Raw genomic sequence first — 21718 nt, forward strand, 5'->3', positions numbered from 1 at the left:
TCCTTTCGAGTTACCACGTGTTGTTTAGGAGATACAAGCTAATTTTGTACGATGCGTTATTTCTTCTCGTAAAGTGTTTCCAAACGTACGTATTTGTCTTTACACTGCAACACTGTATTTCCTTATAATGTTGAATTCTTACATGTTCTTTCGAGAGAAAACTCTCCTGTGCATTCTCTTTAGAGGCTACATGCTCACACATACACGCAACACCAAAGCTTTTCGAGTTACAACGTGTTGTTTAGGAGATAGAAGCTAATTTTGTATGATGCGTTATTTCTTCTCGTAAAGTGTTTCCAATACATATGTATTTGTCTTTACTCTGCAACACTGTATTTCCTTATAACTTGGTGTTCTTACATATTCTTTCAAGAGAAAACTATCCTGTGCCTTCTTTTTTGAGGCTACACACTTAGACATATGCGCAACACCAAAGTTTTTTGAGTTGCAACGTGTGGTTTAGGAAAAACCAGATAATTTCGCAAGATGTGGGATTTCCTTAAAACGTGATTGTCTGAAAAATTTTGAGGAAAGAAAATTGTCCTGTGGGTTCTCTTTTGAGGCTACACGTTTAGAAGTACAGGCCACACCAAATCTTTTCGAGTTACAACGTGTTGTTTAGGAGATACAAGCTAATTTTGTACGATGCGTTATTTCTTCTCGTAAAGTGTTTCCAATAGGTACGTATTTGTCTTTACTCTGCAACACTGTATTTCCTATTAACGTCGTATTCTTACATATTCTTTCGAGAGAAAACTCTCCTGTGCCTTCTCTTTTGAGGTTACACACTTAGACATACACGCAACACGAAAGCTTTTTGAGTTACAAGGTGTTGTTTAGGAAAATCAAGATAATTTCGCACGATGCGGGATTTCCTTAAAATGTGATTTTCTGAAAAATTTTGACGAAAGAAAATTCTCCTATAAGTTCTCTTTTGAGGCTACACGTTTAGACGTACACGCCACACCAAATCTTTTCGAGTTACAACGTGTTGTTTAGAAGATACAAGCAAATATTTTATGATGCGTTATTTCTTCTCGTAAACTGTTTCCAATACGTACGTATTTGTCTTTACTATGCAACACTGTATTTCCTTATAACGTGGTATTCTTACATATTCTTTCGAGAGAAAACTCTCCTGTGTGTTCTCTTTGAGGCTACACGCTTAGACATACATGCAACACCAAAGATTTTCGAGTTACAACGTGTTGTTTAGGAAAAACAAGATAATTTCGCACGATATGGGATTTCGTTAAAACCTGGTTTTCTGACAAATTTTGACCAAAGAAAATTCTCCTGTGGGTTCTCTTTTGAGGCTACACGTTTAGAGGAATATGCCACATCAAATCTTTTCGAGTTACAACGTGTTGTTTTGGAGATACAAGCTAATTTTGCAAGATACGTTATTTCTTCTCCTAAAGTGTTTCCAATACATACGTATTTGTCTTTATTGTGCAACACTGTATTTCCTTATAACGTGGTATTCTTGCATATTATTTTGAGAGAAAACTCTCCTGTGCCTTCTCTTTTGAGGCTACATGCTTAGACATACACGAAACACCAAAGCTTTTCGAGTTACAATGTGTTGTTTAGGAAAAACAAGATAATTTCGCATGATGCGGGATTTCCTTAAAACGTGGTTTTCTGACAAATTTTGACGAAAGAAATTTCTCCTGTGGGTTCTCTTTTGAGGCTACATGTTTAGACGTACACACCACGCCAAATATTTTCGAGTTACAACGTGTTCTTTAGGAGAAACAAGCTAATTTTGTACGATGCATTATTTCTTCTCGTAAAGTGTTTCCAATACGTACGTATTTGTCTTTATTTTGCAACACTGTATTTCCTTATAACGTGGTATTCTTATATATTCTATCGAGAGAAAACTCTCCTGTGCATTCTCTTTTGAGGCTACATGCTTAGACATACACGAACACCAAAGCTTTTCGAGTTACAATGTGTTGTTTAGGAAAAACAAGATAAGTTCGCACGATGAGGGATTTCCTTAAAACGTGGTTTTCTGACAAATTTTGAAGAAAGACAATTCTCCTGTGGGTTCTCTTTTGAGGCTACACGTTTAGACGCACACGCCACACCAAATATTTTCGAATTACAACGTGTTGTTTAGGAGATACAAGCTAATTTTGTACCATGCGTCATTTCTTCTCGTAAAGTATTTACAATTACTACCTATTTATCTTTACTCTGCAACACTGTATTTCCTTATAACGTGGTATTCCTACATATTCTTTCGAGAGAAAACTCTCCTGTGTCCTCTTTTGAGGCTACACGCTTGTACATACACGCAACACCAAAGCTTTTCGAGTTACAACGTGTAGTTTAGGAAAAACAAGGTAATTTCGCACGATGAGGTATTTCCTTAGAACATGGTTTTCTAACAAATTTTGACGAAAGAAAGTTCTCTTGTGGGTTCTCTTTTGAGGCTACACGTTTAGACCTACACGCCACACGAAATCTTTTCGAGTTACAACGTGTTGGTTAGGAGATACAAGCTAATTTTGTACGATGCGTTATTTCTTCTCGTAAAGTGTTTCCAATACGTACGTATTTGTCTTTATGCTGCAACACTGTATTTCCTTATAACGTGGTATTCTTACATATTCTTTCGACAGAAACTCTCCCGTGAATTCTCTTTTGAGGCCACACGCTTAGATATACATGCGACACCAAAGCTTTTCGAATTACAACGTGTTGTTTAGGAGAAACAAGATAATTTCGCACGATGCGGGATTTCCATAAAACGTGGGTTTCTGACAAATTTTGACGAAGGAAAATCCTCCTGTGGTTTCTCTTTTGAGGCTACACGTTTAGCCGTACATGCCACACCAAATCCTTTCGAGTTACAACGTGTTGTTTAGGTGATACAAGCTAATTTTGTATGATGCATTATATCTTTTCGTAAAGTTTTTTCCAATACTTACGTATTTGTCTTTAGTCTGCAACACTGTATTTCCTTATAACGTGGTATTCTCACATATTGTTTCGAGAGAATACTCTACTGTGCGTTCTCTTTTGAGGCTACAAGCTTAGATATACACGCAACACCAAAGCTTTTTGCATTACAACGTGTTGTTTAGGAAAAACAAGATAATTTTGCAGGATGCAGGATTTCCTTAAAACGTGGTTTTCTCACAAATTTTGACGAAAGAAAATTCTCCTGTTCGTTGTCTTTGAGGCTACACTTTTAGACGTACACGCCAAACCAAATCTTTTCGAGTTACCACTTGTTGTTTAGGAGATACAAGTTAATAATTTATGATGCGTTATTTCTTCTCGTAAAGTGTTTCCAATACGTACTTATTTGTATTTAGTCTGCAACACTGTATTTCCTTATAACGTGGTATTCTTACATATTCTTTGAGGGAAAACTCTCCTTTGCGTTCTCTGTTGAGGCTACACGCTTAGACATACATGCAACACCAAAGCTTTTCGAGTTACAACGTGTTGTTTAGGAAAAACAAGATAATTTCGCACGATGCGAGATTTCCTTAAAACGTGGTTTCTGACAAATTTTGATGAAAGAAAACTCTCCTGTGGGTTCTCTTTTGAGGGTACACGTTTAGACATACACGTCACACCAAATGTTTTCGAGTAACAACGTGTTGTTTAGGAGATACAAGCTAATTTTGTAAGATGCGTTATTTCTTCTCGTAAAGTGTTTCCAATATGTACTTATTTGTCTTTACTCATCAAAACTTTATTTCCTTATAACGTGGTATTCTTACATATTCTTTCAAGAGAAAACTCTCCTGTGCCTTCTCTTTTGAGGCTCCACGCTTAGACATACGCGCAACACCAAAGCTTTTCGAGTTACAGCTTGTTGTTTAGGAAAAAGAAGATGATTTTGCACGATGCGGGATTTCCTTAAAACGTGGTTTTCTGAAAAATTTTAACGAAAGAAAATTCTCCTGTGGGTTCTCTTTTGAAGCTACTCATTTAGACGTACACGCCGCACCAAATCTTTTCGAGTTACAACGTTTTGTTTAGGAGATACAAGCTAATTTTGTACGATGCGTTATTTCTTCTCGTAAAGTTTTCCAATACGTACATATTTTTCTTTACTCTGCAACACTGTATTTCCTTATAAGTTGGTATTCTTACATATTCTTTTGAGAGAAAACTATCCTGTGCGTTCCCTTTTGAGGCTACACACTTAGACATACAGGCATCACCAAAGCTTTTCGAGTTACAACGTGTTGTTTATGAAAATCAAGATTATTCCGCACGATGCGTGATTTCCTTAAAATGTGGTTTTCTCACAAATTTTGACGAAAGAAAATTATCCTGTGGGTTCTCTTTTGAGGCTACACGTTTAGACGTACACGCCACACCAAATCCTTTCGAGTTACCACGTGTTGTTTAGGAGATACAAGCTAATTTTTTATGATGCGTTATTTCTTCTCGTAAAGTGTTTCCAATACGTACTTATTTGTCTTTACTCTGCAACATTGTATTTCCCTATAACGTGGTATTCTTACATATTCTTTCGAGGGAAAACTCTCCTGTGTGTTCTCTTTTGAGGCTACATGCTTAGGCATACACGCAACGCCAAAGCTTTTTGAGTTACAACGTTTTGTTTAGGAAAAAGAAGATAATTTCGCACGATGCGAGATTTCCATAAAACGTGGTTTTCTGAAAAATTTTGACCAAAGAAAGTTCTCCTGTGCATTCTCTTTTGAGGCTACACATGTAGTCGTAGGAGCCAAAACAAATCTTTTCGAGTTACAACGTGTTGTTTAGAAGATACAAGCTATTTTTTTACGATGCATTATTTCTTCTCTTAAAGTGTTTCCAATACGTACGTATTTGTCTTTACTCTGCAACACTGTATTTCCTTATAACGTGGTATTCTTACATATTCTTTCGAGAGAAAACTCTCCTGTGCGTTCTCTTGTGAGGCTACACGCTTAGACATACACGCAACAGCAAAGCTTTTCGAGATACAACATGTTGTTTAGGAAAAACAAGATAATTTCGCACGATGCAAGATTTCCTTAAAACGTGGTTTCTGACAAATTTTGATGAAAGAAAATTCTCCTGTGTGTTCTCTTTTGAGGCTACAGGTTTAGACGTACATGTCACACCAGATCTTTTCGAGTTACAACGTGTTGTTTAGGAGATACAAGCTAATTTTGTATGAAGCAGTATTTCTTTTACTAAAGTGTTTCCAATATGTACTTATTTGTCTTTACTCTGCAAAATTGTATTTCCTTATAACGTGGTATTCTTACAGATTCTTTCGAGAGAAAACTCTCCTGTGCGTTCTCTTTTGAGGCCACACCTTTAGACATACACGCAACACCAAACCTTTTCGAGTTACAACGTGTTGTTTAGGAAAAACAAGATAATTTTGCACGATGCGGGATTACCTTAAAACGTGGTTTTCTGACATATTTTGACGAAAGAAAGTTCCCCTGTTGGTGTTCTTTTGAGTCAACACGTGTAGACGTACGAGCCACACCAAATCTTTTCTAGTTACAACGTGTTGTTTAGGAGATACAAGCAAATTTTGTACGATGCGTTATTTCTTCTCATAAAGTGTTTCCAATACGTACGTATTTGTCTTTACTCTGCAACACTGTATTTCCTTATAACGTGGTATTCTTACATATTCTTTCGAGGAAAAACTCTCCTGTGCGTTCTCTTTTGAGGCTACATGCTTAGACATACATGCAACCCCAAAGCTTTTCGAGTTACAACTTGTTGTTTAGGAAAAACAAGATAATTTCGCAGGATGCGAGATGTCCATAAAACATGGTTTTCTGACATATTTTGACGAAAGAAAGTTCTCCTGTGGGTTCTCTTTTGAGGCTACACGTGTAGAGGTACAGGCCACACCAAATCTTTTCGAGTTGCAACGTGTTGTTAGGAGATACAAGCTAATTTTGTACGATGCGTTATTTCTTCTCGTAAAGTGTATCCAATATGTACGTATTTGTCTTTACTCTGCAACACTGTATTTCCTTATAACGTGGTATTCTTATATATTCTTTCGAGAGAAAACTCTCCTGTGCGTTCTCTTTTGAGGTGACACGCTTAGACATACACGCAACACCAAAGCTTTTCGAGTTACAACGTGTTGTTTAGGAAAAACAAGATAATTTCGCACGGTGCGAGATTTCATTAAAACTTGGTTTCTGACAAATTGGATGAAGGAAAATTCTCCTGTGGGTTCTCTTTTGAGGCTGCACGTTTAGACGTACACTTCACACCAAATCTTTTTGAGTTACAAGTTGTTGTTTAGGAGATACAAGCTAATTTTGTACGATGCGTTATTTCTTCTCGTAAAGTGTTTCCAATATGTACTTATTTGTCTTTACTCTCCAAAATTGTATTTCCTTTTAACGTGGTATTCTTACATATTCTTTCGAGAGAAAACTCTCCTGTTCCTTCCCTTTTGAGGCTCCATGCTTACACAAACACACAACGCCAAAGCTTTTTGAGTTACAATGTGTTGTTTAGGAAAAACAAGATTATTTCGCATGATGCCAGATTTCCATAAAACGTGGTTTTCTGAAAAATTTTGACGAAAGAAAGTTCTCTTGTGGGTTCTCTTTTGAGGCTACACGTGTGGAGGTATGAGCCACACCAAATCTTTTCGAGCTACAACGTGTTGTTTAGGAGATACAAGCTAATGTTGTACAATGCATTATTTCTTCTCTTAAAGTGTTTCCAATACGTACATATTTGTCTTTACTCTGCAACACTGTATTTCCTTATAACGTGGTATTCTTACATATTCTTTCGAGAGAAAACTCTCCTTTGAGTTCTCTTTTGAGGTTACACGCTTAGACATACACGCAACACCAAAGCTTTTCGAGTTACAACGTTTTCTTTAGGAAAAACAAGATAATTTCACACGATGCGAGATTCCCTTAAAACGTGGTTTCTGACAAATTTTGACGAAAGAAAATTCTCCTGTGGGTTCTCTTTTGAGGCTACACATGTAGACGTACACGTCACACCAAATCTTTTCGAGTTACAACGTGTTGTTTAGGAGATACAAGCTAATTTTGTACGATGCGTTATTTCTTCTCGTAAAGTGTTTCCAATATGTACTTATTTGTCTTTACTCTGCAAAATTGTATTTCCTTATAACGTGGTATTCTTACATATTCTTTCGAGAGAAAACTCTCCAGTGCCTTCTCTTTTGAGGCTCCATGCTTACACAAACACGCAACGCCAAAGCTTTTTGAGTTACAATGTGTTGTTTAGGTAAAACAAGATAATTTCCCACGATGCCAGATTTCCATAAAACGTGGTTTTCTGAAAAATTTTGACGAAAGAAAGTTCTCCTGTGGGTTCTTTTTCGAGGCTACACGTGTAGAGGTAAGAGCCATACCAAATCTTTTCGAGTTACAACGTGTTATTTAGGAGATACAAGCTAGTGTTTTACGATGCGTTATTTCTTCTCTTAAAGTGTTTCCAATAAGTACATATTTGTCTTTACTCTGCAACACTGTATTTCCTTATAACGTGGTATTCTTACATATTCTTTCGAGAGAAAACTCTCCTGTGAGTTCTCTTTTGAGGCTACAAGCTTAGACATACAGGCAACACCAAAGCTTTTCCAGTTACAACCTATTGTTTAGGAAAAACAAGATAATTATGCACGATGCGAGATTTCTTTAAAACGTGGTTTCTGACAAATTTTGATGAAAGAAAATTCTCCTGTGGGTTCTCTTTTGAGGCTACACATGTAGACGTACACGTCACACCAAATCTTTTCGAGTTACAACGTGTTGTTTAGGAGATACAAGCTAATTTTGTACGATGCGTTATTTCTTCTCATAAATTGTTTCCAATACGTACTTATTTGTATTTAGTCTGCAACACTGTATTTCCTTATAACGTGGTATTCTTACATATTCTTTGAGGGAAAACTCTCCTGTGCGTGCTCTTTTGAGGCTACATGCTTAGACATACATGCAACGACAACGATTTTCGAGTAACAACGTGTTGTTTAGTAAAAACAAGATAATTTCGCACGATGCGAGATTTCCATAAATCGTGGTTTTCTGAAAAATTTTGACGAAAGAAAATTCTCCTGTGGGTTCTCTTTTGAGGCTACACGTGTAGGGGTACGAGCCACACTAAATCTTATCGAGTTACAAGGTGTTGTTTAGGAGATACAAGCTAATTTTGTACGATGCTTTAATTCTTCTCGTAAAGTGTTTCCAATACGTATGTATTTGTCTTTACTCTGCAACACTGTATTTCCTTATAACGTGGTATTCTTACATATTCTTTCGAGAGAAAACTCTCCTGTGTGTTCTCTTTTGAGGCTACACGCTTAGACATACACGCACCACCAAAGCTTTTCGAGTTACAACGTGTTGTTTAGGAAAAACAAGATAATTTCGCACGATGCGAGATTTCCATAAAACGTGGTTTCTGACAAATTTTGATGAAAGAAAATTCTCCTGTGGGTTCTCTTTTGAGGCTACACATTTAGACGTACACGTCACACCAAATCTTTTTGTTGTTTAGGAGATACAAGCTAATTTTCTACGATATGTTATTTCTTATTGTAATGTGTTTCCAATAAGTTCTTATTTGTCTTTACCCTGCAAAATTGTATTTTCTTAATACGTGGTATTCTTACATATTCTTTCAAGAGAAAACTCTCCTGTGCCTTCTCTTTTGAGGCTCCACGCTTACACATACACGCAACACCAAAGCTTTTCGAGTTACAACATGTTGTTTAGGAAGAAGATGATATCGCACGATGCGGGATTTCCTTAAAACGTGGTTTTCTGACAAATTTTGACGAAAGAAAATTCTCCTTTGGGTTCTCTTTTGAGGCTACATTTTTAGATGTACACGCCACACCAAATTTTTTCGAGTTACAATGTGTTGTTTAGGAGATACAAGCTAATTTTTACGATGCGTTAATTCTTCTAGTAAAGCGTTTCCAATATGTATGTATTTGTCTTTACGCTGCAACACTGTATTTCCTTATCACGTGGTTTTCTTACATATTGTTTCGAGAGAAAACTATACTGTGCGTTCCCTTTTGAGGCTACACACTTAGACATACAGGCAACACCAAAGCTTTTCGAGTTACAACGTGTTTTTATGAAAAACAAGATAATTTCGCACGATGCGAGACTTCCTTAAAACGTGGTGTTCTGACAACTTTTGAGGAAAGAAAATTCTCCTGTGGGTTCTCTTTTGAGGCTACACGTTTAGACGTGCACGCAATACCGAATCATTTCGAGTTACCATGTGTTGTTCAGGAGATACAAGCTAATTTTGTACGATGCGTTATTTCTTCTTGTAAAGTGTTTCCAATAAGTATGTATTTTCTTTAGTGTGCAATACTGTATTTCCTAATAACGTGGTATTCTTACATATTCTTTTGACAGAAAACTCTCCTGTGCCTTCTCTTTTGAGGCTACACGCTTAGACATACACGCAACACCAAAGATTTTCGAGTGACACCTTGATGTTTAGGAAAAACAAGATAAGTTCGCACGATGTGGGATTTCCTTAAAACGTGGTTTTCTGACAAATTTTGACGAAAGAAAATTTTCCTGTGGGTTCTCTTTTGAGGCTGCACATTTAGACGTACACACCACACCAAATCTTTTCGAGTTACAACGTGCTGTTTAGGAGTTACAAGCTAATTTTTTATGATGCATTATTTCTTCTCGTAAAGTTTAAGTGTTTCCAATATGTACATATTTGTGTTTACTCTGCAACATTGTATTTCCTCATAACGTGGTATTCTTACATATTCTTTCGAGAGAAAACTGTCCTGTGCGTTCTCTTTTGAGGCTACACGCTTAGACATACACGCAACACCAAAGCTATTCGAGTTACAACGTGTTGTTTAGGAAAAACAAGATAATTTCGCACGATGTGGGATTTTCTAAAATCGTGGTTTTCTGAAAAAAATTTGACCAAAGAAAATACTCCTGTGGGTTCTCTTTTGAGGCTACACGTTTAGATGTACACGTCACACCAAATCTTTTCGAGTTATAACGTGTAGTTTAGGAGATACATGCTAATTTTGTACGATGCATTATTTCTTCTCGTAAAGTGTTTCCAATACGTACATATTTGTCTTTACTCTGCAACACTGTATTTCCTTATAACGTGGTATTCTTGCATATTCTTTCGAGAGAAAATTCTCCTGTGCCTTCTCATTTGAGGCTACATGCTTAGACATACACGCAAAACCAAATCTTTTTGATTTACACGTGTTGATTAGGAAAAACAATATAATTTCGCATGATACGGGCTTTCCTTAAAACATGGTTTTCTTACAAATTTTGACGAAAGAAAATTCTCCTGTAGGTTCTCTTTTGAGGCTACACGTTTAGACGTACACACCACACCAAATCTTTTCGAGTTTTAACGTGCTGTTTAGGAGTTACAAGCTAATTTTTTATGATGCATTATTTCTTCTCGTAAAGTTTAAGTGTTTCCAGTATGTACATATTTGTCTTTACTCTGCAACATTGTATTTCCCCATAACGTGGTATTCTTACATATTCTTTCGAGAGAAAACTGTCCTGTGCGTTCTCTTTTGAGGCTACACGCTTAGACATACATGCAACACCAAAGCTATTCGAGTTACAACGTGTTGTTTAGGAAAAACAAGATAATTTCGCACGATGTGGGATTTTCTAAAATCGTGGTTTTCTGAAAAAAGTTTGACCAAAGAAAATACTCCTGTGGGTTCTCTTTTGAGGCTACACGTTTAGATGTACACGTCACACCAAATCTTTTCGAGTTATAACGTGTAGTTTAGGAGATACATGCTAATTTTGTATGATGCATTATTTCTTCTCGTAAAGTGTTTCCAATACGTACGTATTTGTCTTTACTCTGCAACACTGTATTTCCTTATAACGTGGTATTCTTGCATATTCTTTCGAGAGAAAATTCTCCTGTGCCTTCTCATTTGAGGCTACATGCTTAGACATACACGCAAAACCAAATCTTTTTGATTTACACGTGTTGATTAGGAAAAACAATATAATTTCGCATGATGCGGGCTTTCCTTAAAACGCGGTTTTCTTACAAATTTTGACGAAAGAAAATTCTCCTGTGGGTTCTCTTTTGAGGCTACACGTTTAGACGTACACGCCACACCAAATCATTTCGAGTTAAAACGTGTTGTTTAGGAGATACAAGCTTGTACGAAGCGTTATTTCTTCTCGTAAAGTGTTTCCAATACGAACGTATTTGTCTTTACTCTGCAACAATGTATTTCCTTATAACGTGGTATTCTTACATATTCTTTATAGAGAAAACTCTCCTGTGCCTTCTCTTTTGAGGCTACACGCTTAGACATAGAGGCAACACCAAAGCTTTTCGAGTTACGACGTTTTGTTTGGGAAAACCAAGATAATTTCGCAGGATGCGGGATTTCCTTAAAACGTGGTTTTCTGAAAAAATTTGACGAACGAAAATTCTTCTGTGGGATCTCTTTTGAGGCTACACGATTAGACGCACACACCACACCAAATATTTTCGAGTTACAACGTGTTGTTTAGGAGATACAAGCTAATTTTTTACGATGCTTTATTTCTTCTCGTAAAGTGTTTCCAATACATACGTATTTGTCTTTACTCTGCAACACTGTATTTCCTTATAACGTGGTATTCTTACATATTCTTTCGAGAGAAAACTCTCCTGTGCGTTCTCTTTTGAAGGCTACATGCTTAGACATACATGCAACACCAAAGCACACGAGTTACAACGTGTTGTTTAGGAAAAACAAGATAATTTCGCACGATGCGGGATTTCCTAAAATCGTGGTTTTCTGAAAAAATTTTGACGAAAGAAAATACTCCTGTGGGTTCTCTTTTGAGGCTACACGTTTAGATGTACACGCCACACCAAATCTTTTCGAGTTATATCGTGTAGTTTAGGAGATACAAGCTAATTTTTTACGATGCATTATTTCTTCTTGTAAAGTGTTTCCAATATGTACGTATTTGTCTTTACTCTGCAACACTGTATTTCTTTTTAACGTGGTATTCTTACATTTTCTTTAAGGGAAAACTCTCTTCCTATGCCTTCTCTTTTGAGGCTACATGCTTAGACATACTCGCAACACCAAAGCTTTTCGAGTTACGACCGGTTGTTTAGGAAAAACAAGATAATTTCGCATGATGCGGGATTTCCTTAAAATGTGGTTTACTGACCAATTTTGACGAAAGAAAATTCTCCTGTGGCTTCTCTTTTGAGGCTACACGTTTAGACATATAGGCCATACCAAATCTTTTCGAGTTACAACGTGTTGTTTAGGAGATACAAGCTAATTTTGTACGATGCGTTATTTCTTCTTGTAAAGTGTTTCCAATACGTACGTATTTGTCTTTACTCTGCAACACTGTATTTCCTTATAACGTGGTATTCTTACATATTCTTTCGAGAGAAAACTCTCCTGTGAGTTCTCCTTTGAGGCTACAAGCTTAGACATACAGGCAACACCAAAGATTTTCCAGTTACAACCTGTTGTTTAGGAAAAACAAGATAATTTTGCACGATGCGAGATTTCTTTAAAACGTGGTTTCTGACAAATTTTGATGAAAGAAAATTCTCCTGTGGGTTCTCTTTTGAGGCTACACGTTTAGACGTACACGTCACACCAAATCTTTTCGAGTTACAACGTGTTGTTTAGGAGATACAAGCTAATTTTGTACGATGCGTTATTTCTTCTCGTAAAGTGTTTCCAATATGTACTTATTTGTCTTTACTCTGCAAAATTGTATTTCCTTATAACATGGTATACTTACCTATTCTTTTGAGAGAAAACTCTCCTGTGCCTTCTCTTTTGAGGCTCCATGCTTACACATACACGCAACACCAAAGCTTTTCGAGTTACAACATGTTGTTTAGGAAAAACAAGATGATTTTGCACGATGCGGGATTTCCTTAAAACGTGGTTTTCTGAAAAATTTTGACGAAAGAAAATTCTCCTGTGGGTTCTCTTTTGAGGCTACACGTTTAGACGTACATGCCATACCAAATATTTTCGAGTTACAACGTGTTGTTTAGGAGATACAAGTTAATTTTTTACGTTGCGTTAATTCTTTTCGTAAAGTGTTTCCCATACGTACATATTTGTCTTTATTCTGCAACATTGTATTTCCTTATAAGGTGGAATTCATGCATATTCTTTCGAGAGAAAACTATCCTGTGCGTTCCCTTTTGAGGCTACACACTTAGACATACAGGCAACACCAAAGCTTTTCGAGTTACAACGTGTTGTTTATGAAAAACAAGATAATTTCGCAAGATGCGGGATTTCCTTAAAACGTGGTTTTAGGAAAAATTTTGACGAAAGAAAATTCTCCTGTGGGTTCTCTTTTGAGGCTACCTGTATAGACGTACACGCCACACCAAATCCTTTCTAGTTACCACGTGTTGTTTAGGAGATACAAGCTAATTTTGTACGATGCGTTATTTTTTCTCGTAAAGTGTTTCCCTTATGTACATATTTGTCTTTACTCTGCAACACTGTTTTTCCTTATGACATTGTATTCTTACATGTTCTTTCGAGAGAAAACTCTCCTGTGCATTCTCTTTAGAGACTACATGCTCAGACATTCACACAACACCAAAGCTTTTCGAGTTACAACGTGTTGTTAAGGAAAAACAAGATAATCTTGCACGATGTGGGATTTCCTTAAAACGTGGTTTTTTGACAAATTTTGACGAAAGAAAGTTCTCCTGTAGGTTCTCTTTTGAGGCTACACGTGTAGAGGTACGAGCCACACCAAATATTTTTGAGTTACAACGTGTTGTTTAGGAGATACAAGCAAATATTGTATGATGCGTTATTTCTTCTCGTAAAGTGTTTCCAATATGTACTTATTTGTCTTTACTCTGCAACACTGTATTTCCTTATAACGTGGTATTCTTACATATTCTTTCGAGGGAAAACTCTCCTGTACATTCTCTTTTGAGGCTAGAAGCTTAGACAAACACGCAACTCCAAAGCTTTTCGAGTTACCACGTGTTGTTTAGGAAAAAGAAGGAAATTTTGCACGATGCGAGATTTCCATAAAACGTGGTTTTCTGAAAAATTTTGACGAAAGAAAATTCTCCTGTGGGTTCTATTTTGATGCTACACGTTTAGACACACACGCCACACCAAATCTTTTCGGGTTATAACGTCTTGTTTAGGAGATACAAGCTAATTTTGTACGATGCGTTATTTCTTCTCTTAAAGATTTCCAATACGTACGTAGTTGTCTTTACTCTGCAACACGGTATTTCCTTATAACGTGGTATTCTTACATATTCTTTTGAGAGAAAACTCTCCTGTGCGTTCTCTTTTGAGGCTACAAGCTTAGAAATACACGCAACACCAAAGCTTTTCGAGTTACAACGTGTTGTTTAGGAAAAACAAGATAATTTCGCACGATGCGAGATTTCCTTAAAATGTGGTTTTCTGACAAATATTGACGAAAGAAAATTCTCCTATGGGTTTTCTTTTGAGGCTACACGTTTAGTCATACATGCCACACCAAGTCTTTTCGAGTTACAACGTGTTGTTGAGGAGATACAAGCTATTTTTTACGATGTGTTATTTTTTCTCATAATGTTAAAGTGTTTCCAATATGTACGTATTTGTCTTTACTCTGCAACACTGTATTTCCTTATAACGTGGTATTCTTACATATTCTTTCTAGAGAAAACTCTCCATTGCCTTCTCTTTTGAGGCTACACGCTAAGACTTACACGCAACACCAAAGCTTTTCGAGTTACAACATGTTGTTTAGGAAAAACAAGATAATTTCACACGATGAGGGATTTCCTTAAAACGTGGTTTTCTGACATATTTTGATGAAAGAAAATTCTCCTGTGGGTTCTCTTTTGAGGCTACACGTTTAGGTGTACACGCCACACCAAATCTTTTCAAGTTACAACGTGCTGTTTAGGAGATACAAGCTAATTTTGTACGATGCATTATTTCTTCTCATAAAGTTTAAGTGTTTCTAATAAGTGCGTATTTGTCTTTACTCTGCAACACTGTATTTCCTTATAACGTGGTATTCTTACATATTCTTTCGAGAGAAAACTCTCCTGTGCCTTCTCTTTTGAGGCTACACGCCTAGACATACACGCAACACCAAAGCTTTTCGAGTTACGATGTTTTGTTTAGGAAAAACAAGATAATTTCGCACAATGCGGGATTTCCTTAAAACACGTTTTTCTGGCAAATTTTGACGAAAAAAATTCTCCTGTGGGTTCTCTTTTAAGCTTACATGTTTAGTTGTAAACGCCAGACCAAATCTTTTCCATTTACAACGTGTTGTTTAGGAGATATAAGCTAATTTTAAATGATGCGTTATTACTTCTCGTAAAGTTTAAGTGTTTCTAATTAGTAGGTATTTGTCTTTACTCTGCCACACTGTATTTCCTTATAACGTGATATTCTTACATATTGTTTTGAGTGAAAACTCTCCTGTGCCTTCTCTTTTGAGGCTACACGCTTAGACATACACGCAACACCAAAGCTTTTCGAGTTAAGATGTGTTGTTTAGGAAAAACAAGATAATTTTGCACGATGCGGGATTTCCTTATAACATGGTTTTATGACAAATTTTGATGAAAGAAAATTCTCCTGTGGGTTCTCTTTTGAGGCTACACGTTTAGAATTACACGACACACCAAATCTTTTTAAGTTACAACGTGCTGTTTAGGAGATACAAGCTAAATTTGTATGATAAGTTATTTCTTCTCATAAAGTTTAAGTGTTTCCAATAAGTAAGTATTTGTCTTTACTCTGAAACACTGTATTTCCTTATAACGTGGTATTCTTACATATTCTTTTGAGAGAAAACTCTCCTGTGCCTTCTCTTTTGAGGCTACACGCTTAGACATACACGCAACACCAAATCTTTTCGAGTTACAACGTGTTGATTAGGAAAAACAAGATAATTTCGCACGATGCGAGATTTCCTTAAAACGTGGATTTCTGACAAATTTTGAAGAAAGAAAATTCTCCTGTGGGTTCTCTTTTGAGGCTACACGTTTAGACGTACACGCCACACCAAATCATTTCGAGTTAAAACGTGTTGTTTAGGAGATACAAGCTTGTACGAAGCATTATTTCTTCTCCTAAAATGTTTCCAAAACGTACGTATTTGTCTTTGCTCTGCAACACTGTATTTCCTTATAACGTGGTATTCTTACATATTCTTTCGAGAGAAAACTCTCCTGTGCCTTCTCTTTTGAGGCTACACGATTAGATATACAAGCAACGCCAAAGCTTTTCGAGTTACGATGTTTTGTTTAGGAAAAACAAGATAATTTTGCACGATGCGGGATTTCCTTAAAACGTGGTTTTCTGATAAATTTTGACGAAAGAAAATTCTCCTGTGGGTTCTCTTTTGATGCTACACGTTTAGACGCACACGCCACACTAAATATTTTTGAGTTACAACCTGTTGTTTAGGAGATACAAGCTAATTTTTTATGATGCGTTATTTCTTCTCCTAAAGTGTTTCCAATACGTATGTACTTGTCTTTACTCTGCAACACTGTAGTTCCTATTTACGTGGTATTCTTACATATTCTTTTGAGAGAAAACTCTCCGTTGCCTTCTCTTTTGAGGCTACACGCTAAGACTTACACGAAACACCAAAGCTTTTCGAGTTACAACGTGTTGTTTAGGAATAACCAGATAATTTCGCATGATGCGGGATTTCCTTAAACCGTGGTTTTCTGACAAATTTTGACGCAAGAAAATTCTCCTGTGGGTTCTCTTTTGAGGCTACACGTTTAGAAGTACACGCCACACCAAATCATTTCTAGTTACAATGTGCTGTTAAGAGATACAAGCTAATTTTGCACGACGCATTATTTCTTCTCGTAAAGTTTAAGTGTTTCTAATATGTATGGATTTGTCTTTATTCTGCAACACTGTATTTCCTTATAACGTGGTATTGTTACATATTGTTTCCAGAGAAAACTCTCCTGTGCCTTCTCTTTTGAGGCTATACGCATAGACATACACGCAACACCAAAGCTTTTCGAGTTACAACGTGTTGTTTAGGAAAAACAAGATTTTTCGCACGATGCGTGATTTCCTTAAAACGTGGTTTTGTGACAAATTTTGACGAAAGAAAATTTTCCTGTGGGTACTCTTTTGAGGCTACACCTTTAGACGTACACGCCACACCAAATGATTTCGAGTTACAATGTGTTGTTTAGGAGATACAAGCTAATTTTTTTACTATGCGTTATTTCTCCTCGTAAAGTGTTTCAAATAAGTACATATTTGTCTTTACTCTGCAACACTGTATTTCCTTATATTGTGGTATTCTTACATATTCTTTCGAGAGAAAACTCTCCAGTGCATTCTCTTTTGAGGCTACATGCTTAGACATACACGCAACACCAAAGCTTTTCTAGTAACGACGTGTTGTTTAGGAAAAACAAGATAATTTCGCACGTTGCGGGATTTCCTTAAAACGTGGTTTTCTGAAAAATTTTGACGAAAGAAAATTCTCCTGGGGGTTCTCTTTTAAGGCTACACATTTAGACGTACATGCCACACCAAATCTTTTCGAGTTACAACGTGCTGTTTAGGAGATACAAGCTAATTTTGTATGATAAGTTATTTCTTCTCGCAAAGTTTAAGTGTTTCCAATACGTACGTATTTGTCTTTAGTCTGCAACACTGTATTTCTTTATAACGTGGTATTCTTACCTATTCTTTTGAGAGAAAACTCTCCTGTGCCTTCTCTTTTGAGGGTACACGCTTAGACAAACACGCAACATCAAACCTTTCGAGTTACGATGTGTTGTTTTGGAAACACAAGATAATTTCGCACGATACGGGATTTCCTTAAAAAATTGTTTTCTGACAAATTTTGACGAAAGAAAATTCTTCTGTGGGTTCTCTTTTGAGGCTCCACGTTTAGACGTACATTCCATGCCAAATCATTTCGAGTTACAACGTGTTGTTTAGGAGATACAAGCTAATTTTGTTTGATGCGTTATTTCTTCTTGTAAAGTGTTTCCAATACGTACATATTTTTCTTGACTCTGCAACACTGTATTTCCTAATAACGTGGTATGCTTACATATTCTTTCGAGAGAAAACACTCCTGTGCGTTCTCTTTTGAGGCTACACGCTTAGACATACACTAAACACCAAAGCTTTTCGAGTTACAACGTGTTCTTTAGTAAAAACAAGATAATTTCGCACGATGCGGGATTTCCTTAAAACATGGTTTTCTGAAAAAATTTTGAGGAAAGAAAATTCTCCTGTGGGTTCTCTTTTCAGGCTACATGTTTAGACGTACACGCCATACGAAATCTTTTCGAGTTACAACGTGTAATTTAGGAGATACAACGTAATTTTGTACGATGCGTTCTTCTTGTAAAGTGTTTCGAATACGTACGTATTTGTCTTTACTCTGCAACACTGTATTTCCATATAACGTGATATTCTTACGTATTCTTTCGAGAGAAAACTCTCCTGTGCCTTCTCTTTTGAGGCTACACGCTTAGACATACATGCAACACCAAAGCTTTTCGAGTTACAAAGTGTTCTTTAGGAAAAACAAGATAATTTCGCACAATGCGGGATTTCCTTAAAACGTGGTTTTCTGACCAATTTTGACTAAAGAATATTCTCCTGTGGGTTCTCCTTTGAGGCTACACGTTTAGACATACAAGCCACATCAAATCTTTCTGAGTTACAATGTGTTGTTTAGGAGATACAAGCTAATTTTGTATGATGCGTTATTTCTTCTTGTAAAGTGTTTCCAATACGTATGTATTTGCTTTACTCTGCAACACTGTCCTTCCTTATAACGTGGTATTCTTACATATTCTTCGGAGAGAAAACTCTCCTGTGCGTTCTCTTTGGGGATACAAGCTTAGACATACACGCAACACCAAAGCTTTTCGAGTGACAACGTGTTGTTTACGAAAAACAAGATAATTTAGCACGATGCGGGATTTCCTTAAAACGTGGTTTTCCGAAAAAAAATTTGACGAAAGAAAACTCTCCTGTGGGTTCTCTTTTGAGGCTACACGTTTAGATGTACACGCCACACCAAATCTTTTCGAGTTACAACGTGTAGCTTAGGAGAAACAAGCTAATTTTGTATGATGCGTTATTTCTTCTTGTAAAGTGTTTCCAATAATTACGTATTTGTCTTTACTCTGCAACACTGTATTTCCATATAACTTGGTATTCTTACATATTCTTTCAAGAGAAAACTATCCTGTGCCTTCTCTTTTGAGGCTTCGTGCTTAGACATTCACGCAACAGCAAAGCTTTTCGAGTTACAACGTGTTCTTTAGGAAAACCAAGATAATTTCGCACGATGCGGGATTTCCTTAAAACGTGGTTTTCTGACTAATTTTGACTAAAGAATATTATCCTGTGGGTTCTCCTTTGAGGCCACACGTTTAGACGTACAAGCCACATCAAATCTTTCCAAGTTACAACGTATTGTTTAGGAGATACAAGCTAATTTTGTATGATGCGTTATTTCTTCTTGTACAGTGTTTCCAATACGTATGTATTTGCTTTACTCTGCAACACTGTAATTCCTTATAACGTGGTATTCTTACATATTATTTCGAGAGAAAACTCTCCTGTGCCTTCTCTTTTGAGGCTATACGCTTAGACATACACGCAACACCAAAGCTTTTCGAGTGACAACGTGTTGTTTAGGAAAAACAAGGTAATTTCCAACGATGCGGGATTTCCTTAAAACATGGTTTTCAGACAAATTTTGACAAAAGAAAATTCTCCTGTGTGGTTCTCTTTTGAGGCTACACGTTTAGAAGTACACGCCACACCAAATCTTTTCGAGTTACAACGTGCTGTTAGGAGATACAAGCTAATTTTGTATGATGCATTATTTCTTCTCATAAAGTTTAAGTATTTCCAATATGTATGTATTTGTCTTTACTCTGCAACACTGTATTTCCTTATAACGTGGTATTCTTACATATTCTTTGGAGAGAAAACTCTGCTGTGCATTCCCTTTTGTGGCTACATGCTTAGACATACATGCAACACCAAATCTTTTCGAGTTACAACGTGTTGTTTAGGAAAAACAAGATAATTTCGCACGATGCGGGATTTCCTTAAAACGTGGTTTTCTGAAAAAATTTTGATGAAAGAAAATACTCCTGTGGGTTCTCTTTTGATGCTACACGTTTATACGTACACCCCACACCAAATCTTTTCGAGTTATAACGTGTAGTTTAGGAGATACAAGCTAATTTTGTACGATGCATTATTTCTTCTTCTAAAGTGTTTCCAATACGTAGGTATTTGTCTTTACTCTGCAACACTGTATTTCCTTATAACGTGGTATTCTTACATATTCTTTAGAGAGAAAACTCTCCTGTGCCTTCTCTTTTGAGGCTACACGCTTAGACATACACGCAACACCAAAGCTTTTCGAGTTACGACGTGTTGTTTAGGAAAAACAAGATAATTTCGCTAGATGTGGGATTTCCTTAAAACGTGGTTTACTGACCAATTTTGACGAAAGAAAATTCTCCTGTGTGGTTCTCTTTTGAGGCTACACGTTTAGAAGTACACGCCACACCAAACCTTTTCGAGTTACAACGTGCTGTTAGGAGATACAAGCTAATTTTGTATGATGCATTATTTCTTCTCATAAAGTTTAAGTGTTTCCAATATATATGTATTTGTCTTTACTCTGCAACACTGTATTTCCTTATAACGTGGTGTTCTTACATATTCTTTGGAGAGAAAACTCTCCTGTGCATTCCCTTTTGTGGCTACATGCTTAGACATACATGCAACACCAAAGCTTTTGGAGTTACAACGTGTTGTTTAGGAAAAACAAGATAATTTCGCACGATGCGGGATTTCCTTAAAACGTGATTTTCTGACAAATTTTGACCAAGAATATTCTCCTGTGGGTTCTTTTTTGAGGCTACACTTTTAGACGTACAAGCCACATCAAATCTTTCCGAGTTACAACGTGTTGTTTAGGAGGTACAAGCTAATTTTGTACGATGCATTATTTCTTCTCGTAAAGTTTAAGTGTTTCCAATAGGTACGTATTTGTCTTTTCTCTGCAACACTGTATATCCTTATAAGGTGGTATTCTTACATATTCGTTCAAGAGAAAACTCTCCTGTGCCTTCTCCTTTGAGGCTACATGATTAGACATACACACAAAACCAAAGCTTTTCGAGTTACGAAGTGTTGTTTAGGAAAAACAAGATAATTTCGCACGATGCAGTATTTCCTTAAAATGTGGTTTTCTAACAAATTTTGACGAAAGAAAATTCTCCTGTGGGTTCTCTTTTGAGGCTACACGTTTAGACGTACACGCCACACCAAATCATTTTGAGTTAAAACGTGTTGTTTAGGAGATACAAGCTTGTACGAAGCATTATTTCTTCTCGTAAAATGTTTCCAATATATACGTATTTGTCTTTAATCTGCAACACTGTATTTCCTTATAACATGGTATTCTTACATATTCTTTCGAGAGAAAACTCTCCTGTGCCTTCTCTTTTGAGGCTACACGCTTAGACATACACGCAACACCAAAGATTTTCGAGTCAGGACGTTTTGTTTAGGAAAAAATAGATAATTTCGCACAATGCCGGATTTCCTTAAAATGTGGTTGTCTGAAAAATTTTGACGAAAGAAAATTCTACTGTGGGTTCTCTTTTGAGGCTACACGTTTAGACGCACATGCCACACCAAATC

This window comes from Apodemus sylvaticus, chromosome 15, assembly GCF_947179515.1.
Source record: "Apodemus sylvaticus chromosome 15, mApoSyl1.1, whole genome shotgun sequence".
NCBI lineage: Eukaryota > Metazoa > Chordata > Mammalia > Rodentia > Muridae > Apodemus > Apodemus sylvaticus.